The sequence below is a fragment of the Heterodontus francisci genome, chromosome 17 (assembly GCF_036365525.1).
Source record: "Heterodontus francisci isolate sHetFra1 chromosome 17, sHetFra1.hap1, whole genome shotgun sequence".
Lineage (NCBI taxonomy): Eukaryota > Metazoa > Chordata > Chondrichthyes > Heterodontiformes > Heterodontidae > Heterodontus > Heterodontus francisci.
In genome coordinates, this window is record NC_090387.1 from 15,863,609 (window position 1) to 15,879,865 (window position 16,257).

A 16,257-nucleotide genomic window follows, 5' to 3' on the forward strand; every position below is an offset into this window, starting at 1 on the left:
ATATATAATAGCAAGCAAATGGCAATAAAATGCAAGAAAAACATGTTGAGAATTCTAATATATTAAAAGGTTATGCATGGAAAATATGACGACTGCCTGCAGAGTCCAAAGTGATGAAGAGTTTTGCTGTTTTACACAAGTACATTGTACGTTTAAACATTTTGCGCAGTCAACAGGCAGGAATCGGAGTTTGCTCAGATTCTGTTTTCGTTTTAGGCCAGAGTTAGGGATGTTTTGGGATATTGCAGGTTATTTCCAGGGAGCATTCCCTTGACTCTGTGTGTGTGTGTGTGGTTTTCCCAGTTCAAGTTTAACAAAGACTAGTTATAATAAACGTTGAAATCTGTCAGGAATTTAATACTCTTTTTTGCCTTCAAGTTGGACAAATCCCTCAAAAAATAACTTCAATTCTTGACTAACCACATGTGATTTTAACTCACGTGTGTTGTCTTTCAATTCTCCGCCCTATTTCCTTTGGCATCTCTTATTAAAGTTGTCGAATGGTTTCAACAGTTTGGGTGGGGGAGGTGCATTTGAATCCACGCACCTGATGGGTTTTGTAGCTCGACTAAAACTCGGGAAGCATAGGAAATGGTTACCACTGTCAACATTGAAGACAGTAGGTTTAAATGCTTCACACCCGTCACGTTTTGTTATCCTATTCATCAACCAGCCAGATCAGAGTTTCTCGGTCAGTGACCTATCGGTTCTATTTTCATCCAAAATATTAATTTGAATGCCAAAATTCTATTTGCTCAGACATGAACGTTTGATCAAATCACAAGTTCCTGGTGATAAATTCAGATGATGCAAAATAACAACCTTTTAAAACTCTGAATTGTTACTTGAGCTCTACATTCACATTTTTAAAAAATAAAACGTAGACAATTAGCTGGGAGAACGTTTTTTAAGCTGACTTTTGAGGAAAGTGCAGAAGAAACACATTTCCAGTAAAAAAAATCCTGATGTTTACAGCGTCGAATAGGGACTGTTAGTGTTATTCTGTACTGCCAATACGCCAGAATAACAGTATAACTGTTTTACTGAGGTTTGTGTTTTTGAAAGGGCCGAATATAAATAATTGGGTCTGTTAGAAAATAAAGTTTGAAACTTCAAACACACGCATATAAAATATATACAGACATGCACCAATGTGTGTATGCAAATGTTTCTAGAAAATGATAATTGACAAGAGTAGGAAAGTGCAATCAGTCCACACATTATACTGAATTTTAGTTTATATCAGTTATTATCTCTATTATTGAATGCATTATACATTATAAAATACCTATAAAACATTAACAATAAAACACTTTAATATATAATCCATAATGATCATCTGTCAGACCGTTGCACGCAGTGACTGTCTATCGTCCTTGCTACCCTCTGCACAGAAAATGCACCAGGTCTCAGCGGCCAATCTCTCGGCTGGCTTCACACAATTATTTAACAGCCAGTTCCACTGTTTGGGAGGCCGAATATTATAGTGCTAATAGAGAAAAAAATAATTTAGCTGGTGAATTTTCCGATCAGTCGGTGGTGGAAATTTCTGTAAAACTTTAGAGCGAAAAAATAATACATTTTTAAAAGAAAACGGCATTCAATTGTGAACACAGTTAAGAACAGGTAAATTGCACGTTGATACTATCTCCCTTACATAACAGGCCGCTATCGATCGTTTGGAAGGTCACCAATTGCAAACACAATAGCTTCAGGTTAAAGCATGGTAAAGGTTAAATCGAGTCTGTTTTCCAGCAAATATATCAATCAGGCCTTCGAGTTTGAAATGAAAAGTATTTTAACTCCTTGAGGTTCGTAGTACAATTCTATGCAGGAGAAAAGCTTAGCGTTTAATTTAGAAGTAGTAACTTGATGAATTAGGTATTCGCTTGTTCGGTTTTGACTATTCATTTTGTGAATCGTCAACATTCTATTTATTGTAGCTGAATGATAGCCACACTTGAATAATGCACAGTGAAAGCAAAACTAATTAGTCAAAGGGTTAACTGGCGCGTGTTTTTACAACTCGGCCTGGTTTAGATCATGTACAAATTTAAATTGCATTTTGTTTGTCACCACGGTTGGGGGCCCCGTCACAAGCCACGTTTTTGATCATGACTGCAGCAGCTGAAAGTTTATTGATGTGAAACAATACGTAAATATTATCAGATGTGTCTGTGTGGTGTCTGGCTAACATCCATGATAGGAAGTGATGTTTTATATGACTATAGGAAGACCAGCCATTTCAGCACGGAATGTTGCTGTAAAGCTAACAGAAAAGAAAGCTAATAACAAGCTCATAATAGTTACAAACAAAATTATGTTAGAATATATATACATGAGAGACGGAGCGTGGGGGTGGGGGGGGGGGGCAGGTGGTGATAATAGACAAATAGACAAGAGTGTGGCTCTTTGCCCCCAAATGTGGGATGGGAGTTTTGTTGCAATGTTACCCCCCAATACCTGGCTACTGACGCCAGTCAGTGATGTGTGATAATATATTTAAATCCTCAGTATTAACTATTGTAATTAATAACCCGAATGATTTGTGCCCAAGCTAGATTCTCATATCAGACTCGCAGCGTTTGCTTTGCTAGACACGAGGAACTTGCCAGGGTATATTTCTTCAAAGGTGCTGGATCCGATCACTGTTCTAGGGCAGGAAGTCCAACGGTGCTTTTCAAGAGCAAATACTGATTTACTTAAGAGAGTCTCCATTTAGACATTCCAGCTCCTGCAAATGTCAAACCTCGAGAAAAGTGCGACAGAAAAATAAGATCGGCGCGGCGTCTTGTGGAGATTAGATCAGTCTCACGTGTTCGGGCTGGTGGTATTTGAGTGTGCAGATTAAAAGAGGTGAATTAGGGGCATTGTTTCAGTTATTCGTTTTTCAGTTAGTGTTTTCCCACTGCAGTTACTCTGTTCTTTAAACAGAGGTCTGATTTCCATCAAGAACAAGCCAGGGGAGAATAAAACGACAGGGCTTTTGGTTGGAAGGAAAGGAGGCGTTCTGTTACTGAAATGTGAGCTCTTCCAGCTTTAGGCTGTTAAAGTGCAGCAAGCAATGAAACTGCGTGGAGAAGTACAAGTGTCAGAAAAAGCAGTTCAGTCTCACAACTCAATCTTTCGGTTCTTTCTCTCACAAATGCACACACAGGTTCTTACTTTCTCTCACACACACAGACACACATTGTCCTCCTTTCAGCCTTTCAGCCTCTCTCTCTCTCTCGCACACATACACACCTACTTTCTCTCAGACCGGTTTTGTTTTTCACACTCCTACCTTGTTCTGGTCCATTTGCTACCCCTCTTCATTTCTACTGTTGCCTTATGCAATATCTCACACATACATTCACACTTACCTCTCTCATACACACACACAGAGATCCTCTTACATGTAATGTACATATAGATACATTATGCAGCCTACGTAAAAATATATATAGGCAGGAATGCATGGGTACAGTACACAGGTGAAAACCAGTGACAGGTAGAATGGAGCCTAGAATGTAACGCTTTCCTTCTTGACTTTTTATATTGTCCCGCACTTGATATGCTGGTGCCGACTCTTAGGGAGAGACATCCAATTAGTCCCACACACATACCCCTCGCTCTTTCCCCAGTAGCCATGCTTCCCCAGCACCTCCGCCCCCTCAACCATATATCCAATTCCCTTATGAAAGTTACAACTGCTTTCACCGCCCTTTCAGGCAGTACATTCTAGATCACAACAACACGCTGCATAAAAAAAAATCTGTCTCCCACCCCGCCTCGTGTGTGATATGCGGCAAATAAATGTGCATTATCCGCTGTCCTGCGGTTTACTCTTTTTTAACATTTTCACGACAATCGACTTTACTTTTTTTTTTAAATCTGAGTAATATTGCTTTCACTAACCCACTCGCTAACGAATCAACCCCGCTGAGCAGAGCTCGCCAGCTAGACGGGGTCTTAGTTATAAAGACCAAACCCGAGAGCAGGAAATTCTGGGCTGTAAGAAGTTGCTACACAGGTTTGGGCGTGGGATGGGGGAGGGAGTAGTAACAAGTATTGTGGTTTCAACAACCACCTTAAAACGGTGCAAGAAAGGGGACCAAGAGGATAAAGAGCATACTTGTTAGTAAATTTGTATCTGCTTTAGAAATATGTAGCAAAGAAAAGCACATGGAAGAAGGTTTTTCTAGTGAAATGGATTAGATGTGTGTATTTAAACTTTAGAGGTCTAGATTTATTCAGGTCCGCTTCAGAGATATATCAATCTTAGGTTGACGATATTATTTGCTTTTATGGTGTGTTGCAATGTTTTTGTATGTCACATTCTTTCGGAATGTGCGTGAAATTGACAAGGGTCCAAAAACACATTCCCAGAATATCCCATGTTTTTAAAATGGGCCAAACAAGCAGGTTTAAACTGCAAGAGTTCATCAAACAAGGAAGAGTTAAAATTGGACCTTGAACTTGGTCCTGGATTTCTTTTTAACTCTTTGCAGCCACACAAAAATTGTTTAATAGAGCGGAGTTGGACTGAAAACATAGGCGCATTTCTGCCAATAATTATGCTGTTTGGAGCATATCGGCAATGATTATAACGGTACAATACCTACAATAGCTCACCCAAACTGTAAAGTTTGCAACCCCTAAGCAGTATGTAAAGGTAGAGTTGTCAATGGAACAAAATTAACACATACATGCGAGTCATATCACAAGACAAATGCATCTCTGAAGTCGGCACTTGCTGAAAGATCCCAAGAATTTCAGTAACAATAGATAAAGCATTCTGTCTCAATGGAGAAGAAGCGAGAACAGCAATGAAGGAGATCAGCTCCCGTTCATTCTCATTCCCTCTTAGAATTCCCGCACCTTCTTTACGGCTATTCCCCAATGCTAAATAACTGGCTTGTACTCGGGATCCTTGTCAAGATGAAGGGAATAGGGATCATCCAAGATCGGAATAACTAATCTACTTAAAACACCGGATATTCACCAATGCCAGAATTTAAATGAGATGATCCTGCTCCTGTCTCCCTACCTAGCCAGCAATTATCAAACCTCGCCTGAGTTTTTCTGTTTCAAAACAACTTTGCAGCCCTAAAAGTTTGTACCTGGCACTATTAAAAGCCAGGGGTTGGTATTTTGAAGCTGCTGGAGTCTGTTTAATGAATGTGTGGGGATGTCTTTGAATAAATTCCCAATGTGACCTCAGGTCGGGATGCTTACTGGACCCAGACGTATGGGAGCTGCCAATCCGGATCCCATTGGTTTGATCAGGAATATTACATTTCTGAGCATATTCCAGCGCGGTTACAAATAACAAATCAACTTCTTTAATTCACAAACTTGGAAGTTTGCAAGCGATCCATAGAAAAGTCTTCACCTTTCCCCATCATTTCATGTAGCTATCTTCGAGATTTTTAAAAAAGATGTCATGGATATTTGTTGCACCTATCGACAGACGTGTCTGATAGCATGTGATTGGACTAAACACAGACGCATTCCAACCCCCGCCCCCCCCCCCCACCCCCATTCCACCCCACCCCCCACCACCACCCTTCCCTCCCCTGCCCCCGCTTCTTCCGTCACGGAATTCAATGTGCATGGTTCAGCATCTGCGTAGGATGCTGTTCAAATAATGTATATTATAAACCCGCTGACGATGTTCTGGAGTAGTTTGGGAAGCGGTGACTAAACTTCAAATTACAGGGTAATCTCAAACCCACATCGAGTCCTCTCGCCAAACCCAATAAAGTTCTTTATTACTTCCAGGCTCGAGTTAGAACCCCCAAAAAGCACCTAAAACACACGATTGGACAAACGTGTCTATTGGCGAAATTCTGGTGGAAATGGACATTCTCGACATTCGCTGCCAATCTGGAAACAATTATTACAAGGGGCAGAGGGGAAATTCTTGGTACATTTTTGCCTTCTGCACTTGCACGTTTCTGAACGTGCATTTCCTCAGAACTCACACTTCCTGTCATGTAAGAGTGTGAACCTGTTTCAGCTCTACACTTGCCTTTTGCTTCTAAGATCATATGTTCAGATCTATTACTACTTACAAAGTCTGCCTCCAACTTGAAAACAGTGTATAATTATTCATTGAAAACACGAAATAGATTCAGAGTCATCAAATGAAAAATGCTTTGTGGAGGGGGTGTTTAGAAGCCAAAGGTTCACAATGCAGTCTCGGTACAGAATGAACTTGGGGGCGTTTCCTTATTGCTGAGTAGAACCTTTTCAATGTTAACGCGGGGGAAACCTGAACCCTGATGTACATCAGTCCGGGTGAAGCACCCGGTCATCATCAACTGATGCTCCTACATTCATCAGTTGTATTTGCTTATGTTATCTAACATTCAGTCACACCTCGTAGGTATCGCTTCGCCGAGAAGGAAGCCATCAAAAAAGTTGCATTCGGTCAATCATCTTGACTGAATAATGTAAGTGATATGAAAATGCACTAGGATGGAAATATAGCAACTTCAATGTTATACCTGTTGCACTTATAATTATTAGACACTTTTTGTTTTGAAATTCTCGTTTAGGGGGCACTTCCTTCGCATTACACCGGCTATTACATACTTCATTGGCTGTAAAGCGCTCTTGGGACATCCTGAAGTCGTGAAAGGCGCTAGACAAATACATTTTTTTACAATATGTTTACAGCCCAAACCGAAGACTTACCCTCAACATGAGACGTTATTTTTGGTTATTGCAGAGACACGTGACTCCGAGCCAAAACTTAAATATTAAAGATTTCTTCTTTTAAAAGAAAGAAACAGGACGACGATTAGAAATCTGTCTATTTTTTAAAGGATAATCAGGTCAGTCAGTATCTGAAAGAGAGAAAAAACATATTCATATTTCCAGTGGGCACCTCCAGCAGAACTGATGGCGAAAAATATTAAAATTCATATTGCTTGGTGTTAGGATTAAAAGAAAGTAGCATTCTGATAACCTTCTCTGATGCCTACTTCACTGAACATTCAATTCAAACTGATGTTATATGAATACTACTCAGAGCGATCACCCACACTTCGATAAAGTTAACATAGGGAGAACGTTAACCCGTTAATCCCATTCATTTCTTAAAGTGTGCACATTAAAAGCAAAGGGTATGAATTTTGAAATGTTTCACTCCTTATTGTCGCGTTTCTGTGTAAAGAGGGGCTACACTGGTTTCTTTAAGCCGTGGCTCCTTGAATGGCCTTTACATTAGATTCACTGTCGGTCTCGCAAGTTAACATCCAGCAGAACATATCTCAAATCTTCTGATAATTAAAGGGTTCAATCCATTGCAAGGATAAGCAGAATGCATTTGGAGCCGGTATGTGCAAGAAGTCCTGCATTTTCAACATTCTCTTCAAAGGTTAAGTGAGTTTAGTCCCCTGTGGAGCACAGGGGGGGGGGGGGGGGGGGGGGCGGGGGGGTGGAGAAAGTTCATATGCACAGTTAATAAAGTCAAACTAAAGTCTTCTTTCCTGCAGAGATTTCAAAGTAGGAATGTAAGAGCCGAGAAAAACGAAGGAGGCAACTTTAGCAACGAATGAATGTACCGTGTATTGTTTCTAGGTTCTGAACATGTCCCTATTTGGGATTGATTCTAGCCTTACTCTTGTCCGTCTGTTTTCGAAATTACACATCTAACCAAATCACCCTTTTGAAGGAAAATCCTAATATCCTTGGACAAATGTCCCTGCCTGGGACCTGTTCTCATCGCCCTCCAGTTCTCGGTCACCCCATGATGGTCAACTCCCACACTCTCTTGAAAAAGTGTCAAAAACCTGCCTGATTTTGCCCAAACACAATAAACACGATTCATATTTATTATTGTTGTTGTGTTTGGTGTTTCGAAAAGAATGTAGAAAGCAACACGACAACCGAGAGCTGTAAGGTCAGTAAGAAAAGCTTTTGTGTGCTATTGGCGTATCAAGGACAATTCCTTGGCAGCAGTTGCATTGAAATATTGGTGCAGTGTGCCTGTGCCTGGCATATTAGAAGTGGCTGGCACGGCGTTAAATTGGGCAATCAGATTCACAAAGTTGTGAATTAACAATATTACTTTAATTTACTTTAGTTGCAGTTTGATTGAATGCCAATAAATAAATGCAGCAGGCATGCGGGCCATGGTGCGATAGATGACTAATATCTGGGCTGCAAATATGATCCAAAGTATATTAAGTGGGAATTGACTATTAACATGCACACACCATCCTTACTTGGAAACATATCGCCGTTCCTTCATCGTCGATGCGTCAAAATCCTGGAACTCCCTATCTAACAGCACTGTGGGTGTACCCACACCAAATAAACTGTAGCGGTTCAAGTAGGCGGCTCATCATCACCATCTCAAGGGCAATTAGGGATGGGCAATAAATGCTGGCCTAGTCAAAGACACCTACATCCCAAGAATGAATTTAAAAATTCACATATAAAAAAAAGTTCAGAAAAGTGAATGGAATTAATGGAGAAATTCCCAACTTGGAATTGAAGTAATGCGTCTTCTGCACATATTCTACTCTGTAATACCTCATCTTGCTCTGTACAATCTTACCCCCTCTTTCATTTGTTTCGTTGTTTCTTTATTCCTCCCTTCCTTGTTTCTCTTTCTCCCTCTCAGATGCACACATGATACCCGATTATAAATAAGGGATGGGGAAATAAAAAACTGATACTAGGGTCGTCACCTGAAGTCGTGGATTCTAGATGCATAACTTTCCATTCGAAATTTGAATTAATCTGGCGGCTACACGCTGGAAATTTGCGCCTGATTTTGGGAAATGTTCGATGTTGGTGCTTTTTTTCTAGGGGGAGGCGGCTTCACAATACAACCCGCACAGCAGTCCCACTGATCTTTTTCCGTCCCAAAGCTTTAATCTGCTGCAGCGTACGTGTCAAATCCTCATTTAGAACATTTGACTGAAAAGCTAAACGCACACATTAACCGCCAAGGCATTCAAATAAGGACAACAACAAAAAAAAAAATCAACGAGTTAGTTCTAGAAAATAAAGCAAAAGGGAGATTGTTCTGCAATGGGAAGAGAACAATGCACCAAAGCTGCATGCTTTCAAATGTCACTCCACCCACATCGGCGGCCGCAGCAGTCGACACAGCGTGGGTTTCACGAGTGTTTGAGATCAGAAACTGGGAGAAGAGAGGGGAGCCATGTCGGTCAACAAATCCGAGAACTGAAGCATCACCACGGCTTACCAGAACAAACGGAGGTGACAGGTGTTACAAGAGTGGAAACACTTTTGAACCATCACTGCAGCTTTAGTAATATTGAAACAGCGGATAAAATCAGCGGCCTTTGTGCCCCGCAAGGTGAAGGGGGAGCTGTTGTGATATTTATATATTCCACATTTTTATACATCGGCTGAAATCAATTGATCATATTGTCGGTTGCATTCCAACTGATAGAAAACCAGTCGCACATAACAGGCCCATCAACACTTGGATGGCAAAGGACAAGTTAATATTTTGGTTAGGGATCCTAACCTGAAGAGAGAACTTGCATTTATATAGCGCCTTCCACGACCTCAGGACATCCCAAAGCGATTTACAGCCAATGAATTACTTCCGAACGATAGTCACTGTTGTAATGCAGAGCCAAGTGATAGTGGGAGGCGGCAGAGGGTGGGGAGTTCATTAAGGAGAAGGATTTGGAAGAGGAGTTTTTCTGTATGTCCCTTGTATTTACTTCAGCCTGTTGATTGAGGGTTTTTTTTGCTGTTAATTCCTAATTAATTGAACACGTTCGTCCCACATCCCGCAGGTTCAGATTGATAACCTATGCTGTCTCAAATAAATGGCACTTGTGTGTTATTTTCCTGCACACATAATCACTTTAACGTGGAGTTGCCCGCACTGGGTGATATACAGCACACACCATATCCGGTCCAATATTCCCATTCTATGAGAAACATTACTATGTGAGTTGTTATGATCTTGGAATGCACTGCCTGAAAGGGTGGTGGAAGCAGATTCAATGCTAACTTTCAAAAGTGAATTCCATATACCCTTAAAAAGGAAACATTTGTCGGGCTATGCGGAAAGAGCAGGGGACTGGCGCTAATTGGATAGCTCTTTCAAAGAGCCAGCACAGGCACGATGGGCTGAATGGCCTCCTTCTGTGCTGTATGATTCTATGATGTTTATGTAAAGTCTAAAGTAAGAATTGTAGTTGTAGTGCCCTTCTTTCTCCCCACGGTTGGACGGTGATAAGTGGACTGGTGTTGTGGAAGTGAAACTTTCAGGTGAGGTTTCTGCACTTGGTGTTTGACCCTTTTGAGAAAACCGAAAGCGAAAGCAGGCACTACCCTAAACTGCAAGAATGAAGCAGCATGTTCGTCATGCCGTCTAGGACAGAGCAAGAAGCAGGGCGCCTTGTCTATATTAGGCAACTGAAGTTCGCCATTAAATATCGCATCTAAAAAAAAAACTCTTCAATCAATTAAAATTAAAATCATGTAGGTATTGACATGTTCTTGTAACTTCAGTTTTGCAATGCAACGCAACTAAGAGAATTATATTTGGAGAACTAGACAGGTCAACACAAAAGCAATCGTATTTAGGGACTGTATGTTTGTGTGTGTGAGAGAGAGAAAAAATAAATTACTTGCCTATAGATAATTCCAAACCCAACTGAGGACAAGTAATTGGAATTTTGAATCCAGTTGCATAGACAGATGCAACGGAAACATGAGGATGTACATTTAAACTAGTGTGGATAAATAGAATTATAAACCTGCAAAACGGACCAGCTTGACATTCTGTGTCGCATTCCCTCACCTTCTCTACGGTCAGGGCATGTTAACATTGAGTATGACAGCCCGGCACACGATTAGGACACACTTCATCAGTCACAGGAATGCCTCAGCAACTCTTCTGCAGATACTCAGAACAAATACTTTTATGGTACTTCTTTCTAAAAAGACAAAGTTATGATTCTGTATTTTTTGGAAAATGCGAGTTCAGTGTGGTTATTGGTTAATTTAAAGCTTATGGAAGTGCAGACTGAGAAAGACACCATTTATGCGCCTCATTCGGGGCAATGTGTATGTGTGTGTGTCTGAGAGTGTTTGTATGTGTTTGTCTCTCTATGCGTATGTTTTTGTGTGTCTTTCTGTGTGCGTGTATGTTTTTGTGTCTAAGTGTGTGTCTGTGCCTCTAAGCCTGTGGGTGTTTTTGACTGTGTGTTGGCAGGATGCTTGTTCCAAATCACTTACTAGTTTCTTTTCTGAGAAAAAAAGGCTCACTATATTTGCGAGAAAGCTTCCACGGAGTTGTTGTCAGCATTGCAATGTTCAAGATGATCGATCTCAAACAGGCCAGGCGATGAAAACAAAACAGGTCGGCGCGTTTAGGGGGCACAAAGAATAGTTAGCAAAACGACTTGAAAGACAAGTTGCGTTTGGTCGCAGAATGCTAAATAAAAACAAAAACGATTTTCTGCCTTTATTTCTGTCTATAAAACTGGAACTGCCTCTGAGTGTTCTTTAAATCCCCTTAGACATCAAAGGTGCAGGTGCATTCTGCCGACAATTTTTTATATGTTGTACAAACTACAAATCAGTCAAAGCATTCTTTGTTCGTTTGTAAGATTGGGCGGAACCGGCAAAAGAAGGGAACGGCTTTTGCCATTACGGCTTCGGGATCCTTATCGCGGCGGAAAGTTCCGTTAGACGCGCCAAGTTACCGCAAAGTTGCCCGGGCAAGATATTGGCATCTTTCTCCGTTGGGATCTAACAACGAAAATGTTATCATTTCCATCATAACTACGGGCATGGAAAGGGAGGTGGGGGCTGAGCGGGGCGATCGTGTCGAAACAAATTACTAAGAATAGATGGAGATCGTGAAACTTATCTATGATTTCCAGAAACAAAAGGGTGGGATGAAGAGTTTCAAATGCTTCTTCAGAGCTGTGTATGTGGGAGTGCGGCCGGTTATTCTGTACTGAGCGCCTCTTTTATTGTGATTTGTGTGAAATGAGTAAATACAGTTTCATTCGATTTATTTAATTCCCCTTCACCTCCCTGAGCGATATCGCTGCTGAAACGTCAGGATAGCTCAGAGAATTTAAAAGCATGAAAATCCGCCCGTTAATTTATCCATCTCAACCTTTAATTTTAAAGTGGGAAGGACAAGGATTTTCATAGCGGACCGCGGGTCATCGCAAATCACTTTACAGCCAATGTTGTACAGTAGGAAATGCTGCAGCCAATTTGTGCACAGCAAGATTCCACAGACAGCAGAGAGGACAAAGGGGACCTTGGTTTAATGTCTTGTTGGAAAGATGGCACTCCAACAGTGCAGCTCGCCCTCAGTACTGCACTGGGGAATCAGCCTGGATTTTGTATTCAAGTCTCCTGAAGTGGACTTGAACCCACAAAAAACACCTGACTCAAAGGTACCAACTGAGCTAGGACTGCCACCTCGTTCAGAACTCCCAGACCCCCTCCCCCGCCCCCCCCCCCCCCCCACCCTCACACACACATTCTAAGTATTACACACACTCTCGCTAAAAGTCACCATATTAGTATTTAATTAGAATAAAAACCAAGGTGATTACTACTGGACAAGTCCAAACATTTGGCACATAAGACATACAGATTTATTTATAAATCGATTTGCTGGGTTGCATTTAACTCGATAGTCTCTGATGATTATGGGCGATCGTGAAGTCGGAAAACAACGACTAATATCCCTTGCAGCGGTCCTTTCAATATCTCACACTGCAGTAGAACAGCACGCATTGCCTGGCCAAAAATATGTGGCTGACCTTCCCGGCCGCGTTTTGTATGTAAAGATGCAAGGCTCGTGAATAGGACACCGCTTAACAGATGCTACAAATATCGAGTTGGATTTTCTTGTAAAAGTAATAATCAGGATATATTTATATAAATACAACATTTATGTCTGTTTTTTTGCTGCTGTAAAATTGTTAATTTGTATTATACTCGCAATATGGTCAAGAACGTGAAGTGAGCAGGGGTTTGGGTTAAACTAGCCAGCAGCGGCAAAATTCCTCTTCGGATCTAAACTGAGCAATCTAGTTTAATGAGGATAAGGGACACCGTTATCTAAATCCCCAAGTATAACTTACCTTACAACTCTGGGATAGCTCTCATTTGGGAACGAGTGCATTGCTGAATAGTGGCACCAATCCTTGTACGTGTACGCGACTGTATAATCAGACTCGATCTGGTGAAAATCAAATTGGTGAATCCGAAATAAAAGAAACGGGGAATTTCTTAAAGTATATCACAGATTAGTCAGTAACTGAAAGACAAATGAAACATTTTGGATGAGATCTGTTCTGATATAAGTTCCCATTCAGACATTAAACTGTTTTTCCCCTTTCAAATTCGTAGAGACCTGTGTAATTATTTTCTCAATCTATATTAACTATGTGTCTGCGCTTTGTATTCAATAACGGGAGCAACAGAAAAGGCAATAGAAGGATTATGAATTGGGATTTACGTTTGAGACCGAGAGTGGGAATCATGTATTTAGTTGCATGGTTGCAGCACAGTTAATCAGGGTCAACTCATTTGATAACATGTTTATAGGATACGCATGTTTATTCTTGGGCAGAGTTTTTTTTTTAGAGATACAGCACTGAAACAGGCCCTTCGGCCCACCGAGTCTGTGCCGAACATCGACCACCCATTTATACTAATCCTACATTCCTACCAAACATCCCCACCTGTCCCTATATTTCCCTACCACCTACCTATACTAGGGGCAATTTATATAATGGCCGATTTACCTATCAACCTGCAAGTCTTTTGGCTTGTGGGAGGAAACCGACGCAGACACAGGGAGAACTTGCAAACTCCACACAGGCAGTACCCGGAATCGAACCCGGGTCCCTGGAGCTGTGAGGCTGCGGTGCTAACCACTGCGCCACTGTGCCGCCCGTTATTGGAACAGCAAAACTTGCTTTCTGTTATTGATTAGATCATGGATAAAAGTCAGGTGGACATCTACTTAAACCGCTGAAAGTGAAAGAAAGATGCGTTGTGAATGCAAGATGTCGCTCTGCCCAGGGCAAGATACCCATTCTCCTGGCCCCTTTTAATAAGACTCACCGTTTGTCAATGGGAGCGCATGTTGGAATTGGGTATAACACACATCTTGCCTTAGGCTTTGTGCTTCGGTAGCGATGCGCACATTCATTAAGAATAATGATTCTTTTTCATATATAGACTGTGTAGTGTAAACATATCTCACCACTTTAGCGTGTTCTTTTGTGCATCCAACGGAGTCTCCTCTATCAGAGTCCCAAAGCACTGAGTATGCAGTCTTGCAGCACGGAGCAGCTTTGGGATTATGCGCCATGTTAGCGAGAAGGACAACTGCATGACGACAGATGTTATATCTGCTGCAATGTGAACTTTTCATTTTTAACGCCAGTTTATCTATCTGCGGAAGCAAAAACTTCTTATATCATTGTTTCTTTGTTTTAACAAATGCGATTTGTAAGACAATCTGTCAAATAAGAATGTCCTAACCTGTATCATGACATCAACTCTGAATTTGCTGAATGTATCCTTCGAAATGCACATTATTGAGCTATAAGAAAGCAGCAGCTCAGCTCTAAATTGAACTTGAATCAAAAACTAAGTCCTGTGTGACGATTGATTTAAAGGTATCTTTACTTGTCGGTAACCTTAAAGATACCCTAGTGACGTTAGAATGCACAAACAGGAAAGATTCAGTTCCGAAGAAGGGTCACTGACCCGAAACGTTAACTCTGCTTCTCTTTCCACAGATGCTGCCAGACCTGCTGAGTGATTCCAGCATTTCTTGTTTTTGTTGGAAAGATTCTATGCTAATCTGTGGGATGGAAGTGTTTATCTACTAGTAACATCGACTTTTACTTCATTTAAAGTTTTGAAACGCCAAATATCTTGCTGTTGATTATTAGAAATATTACCCCATAATACATTGAATTATCATCACATTTTGCGGAGGAAACGTATCCGCCGGCCCTAATCTATCCAAATTCAAACTTCAAAGACACCTGATCGTCACCTGATAATATAATGAATTAGTGTCCGATTACGTTATCATCCAGTAAGAACACTGAGTTACAGTTACAGCAATTAAACCTATGAATAGTTATTAGTGTCATTGTCTATGCATGAATACATTAACATTGATTTAACAGGTAATCCTCTTAATCCATTTTCTAACCCCTGCATCTGATTTACCCTTCAGTTTTAACTTTTCCGATCTTGAATCCGAACACCAATTTCCTAGAATTCCCTACCATAATTTAATTTCCTATTATAATTGAAATCTACAGATGAACTGCTCTGCTTAGCTTTGCACACCTGACGCCATCATTTCTTCATTAAGTGGAGTCTGATATGAGAGTTTCGCAGTAATACAGCACAGACCAAAAATGAATGGTAGACTGACTGGACGATTGATTGAGCATAGAAGCCTTTAGTGCCGCCCTTCAATCATCCAGTCTGCCGTCCGGCTGGCGAGACAGCACACGGTCATGTCCATTACTGCTCTATCATTGTTGTGAGTCTAGTTGCTTGCAACAATTAATCCTAATTCTTTCAATAGCGTCTGGTTGTGCACATGACTTATAATCAAGAACTCGGAGAAATGGTTCTGCAGAATGAAAACAATGGGGAACACAGACATGTACAGGGACACCACAGACAAACCCTTTGTAAGATAGGGATATATTCTAACAGCATTTTTCTTACCATTTTTAAAAGGATGACACGTTAGTATCCTTATTGAAGCAAGTTGGCTATAAAAATAACTGGCCGAGTTTGAGTGCTTGCACAGCTTTCACGGGTAATATCAAAAGTAAAAGCAGAAAATGCTGGAAAACACTCAGCAGGTCAGGCAGCATCTGTGGAGAGAAAAACAGAGTTAACGTTTCAGGTCGAACACCTTACATTTAAACTGAAAGGTCTTGGAGACTTGACAGTTTTTAAGCAGGTACAGAACCAGAGAGACGAGAGGGAGGTGGAAAGCACAAAAGGGTAGTTTTGTGGTAGGGTGGAGGACAAGAGTGATTAAAAGACAAAATGATGATGGCCAAAGGCAAAATGGGGTGGTAATGGGACAAGTAAAGAAACACAAGATGTGGCTAGAGGAGGTGCGAATCATTAGAGCAGATTAACAGAGAGGAAGCATTAAAAAACCTGGCTCCCATTACTTGGGAGTGTACACGCCAGGAGCGCAGTCTACAGCACCGGCTGTGTACCGATAGGAGATACCCGCCT

At 41.1% G+C, this 16,257-nt stretch overlaps 1 protein-coding gene and 1 long non-coding RNA gene across 7 annotated transcripts in view; one reads left to right on the forward strand and one right to left on the reverse strand.

The window, feature by feature from the left end:
* mafa (MAF bZIP transcription factor a) overlaps window positions 1-16,257 on the forward strand; it is a 366,266-nt gene that overhangs the window by 2,789 nt on the left and 347,220 nt on the right. The gene's annotated exons all lie outside the window — the stretch shown is intronic.
* Window positions 1,317-15,807, reverse strand: LOC137378731 (uncharacterized). The gene is made up of 5 exons (XR_010976647.1): window positions 15,730-15,807; window positions 14,234-14,425; window positions 13,104-13,201; window positions 6,682-6,833; window positions 1,317-1,489 (listed from the first exon to the last, which is right to left on the reverse strand). It is a non-coding gene; the product is annotated as an uncharacterized lncRNA (long non-coding RNA).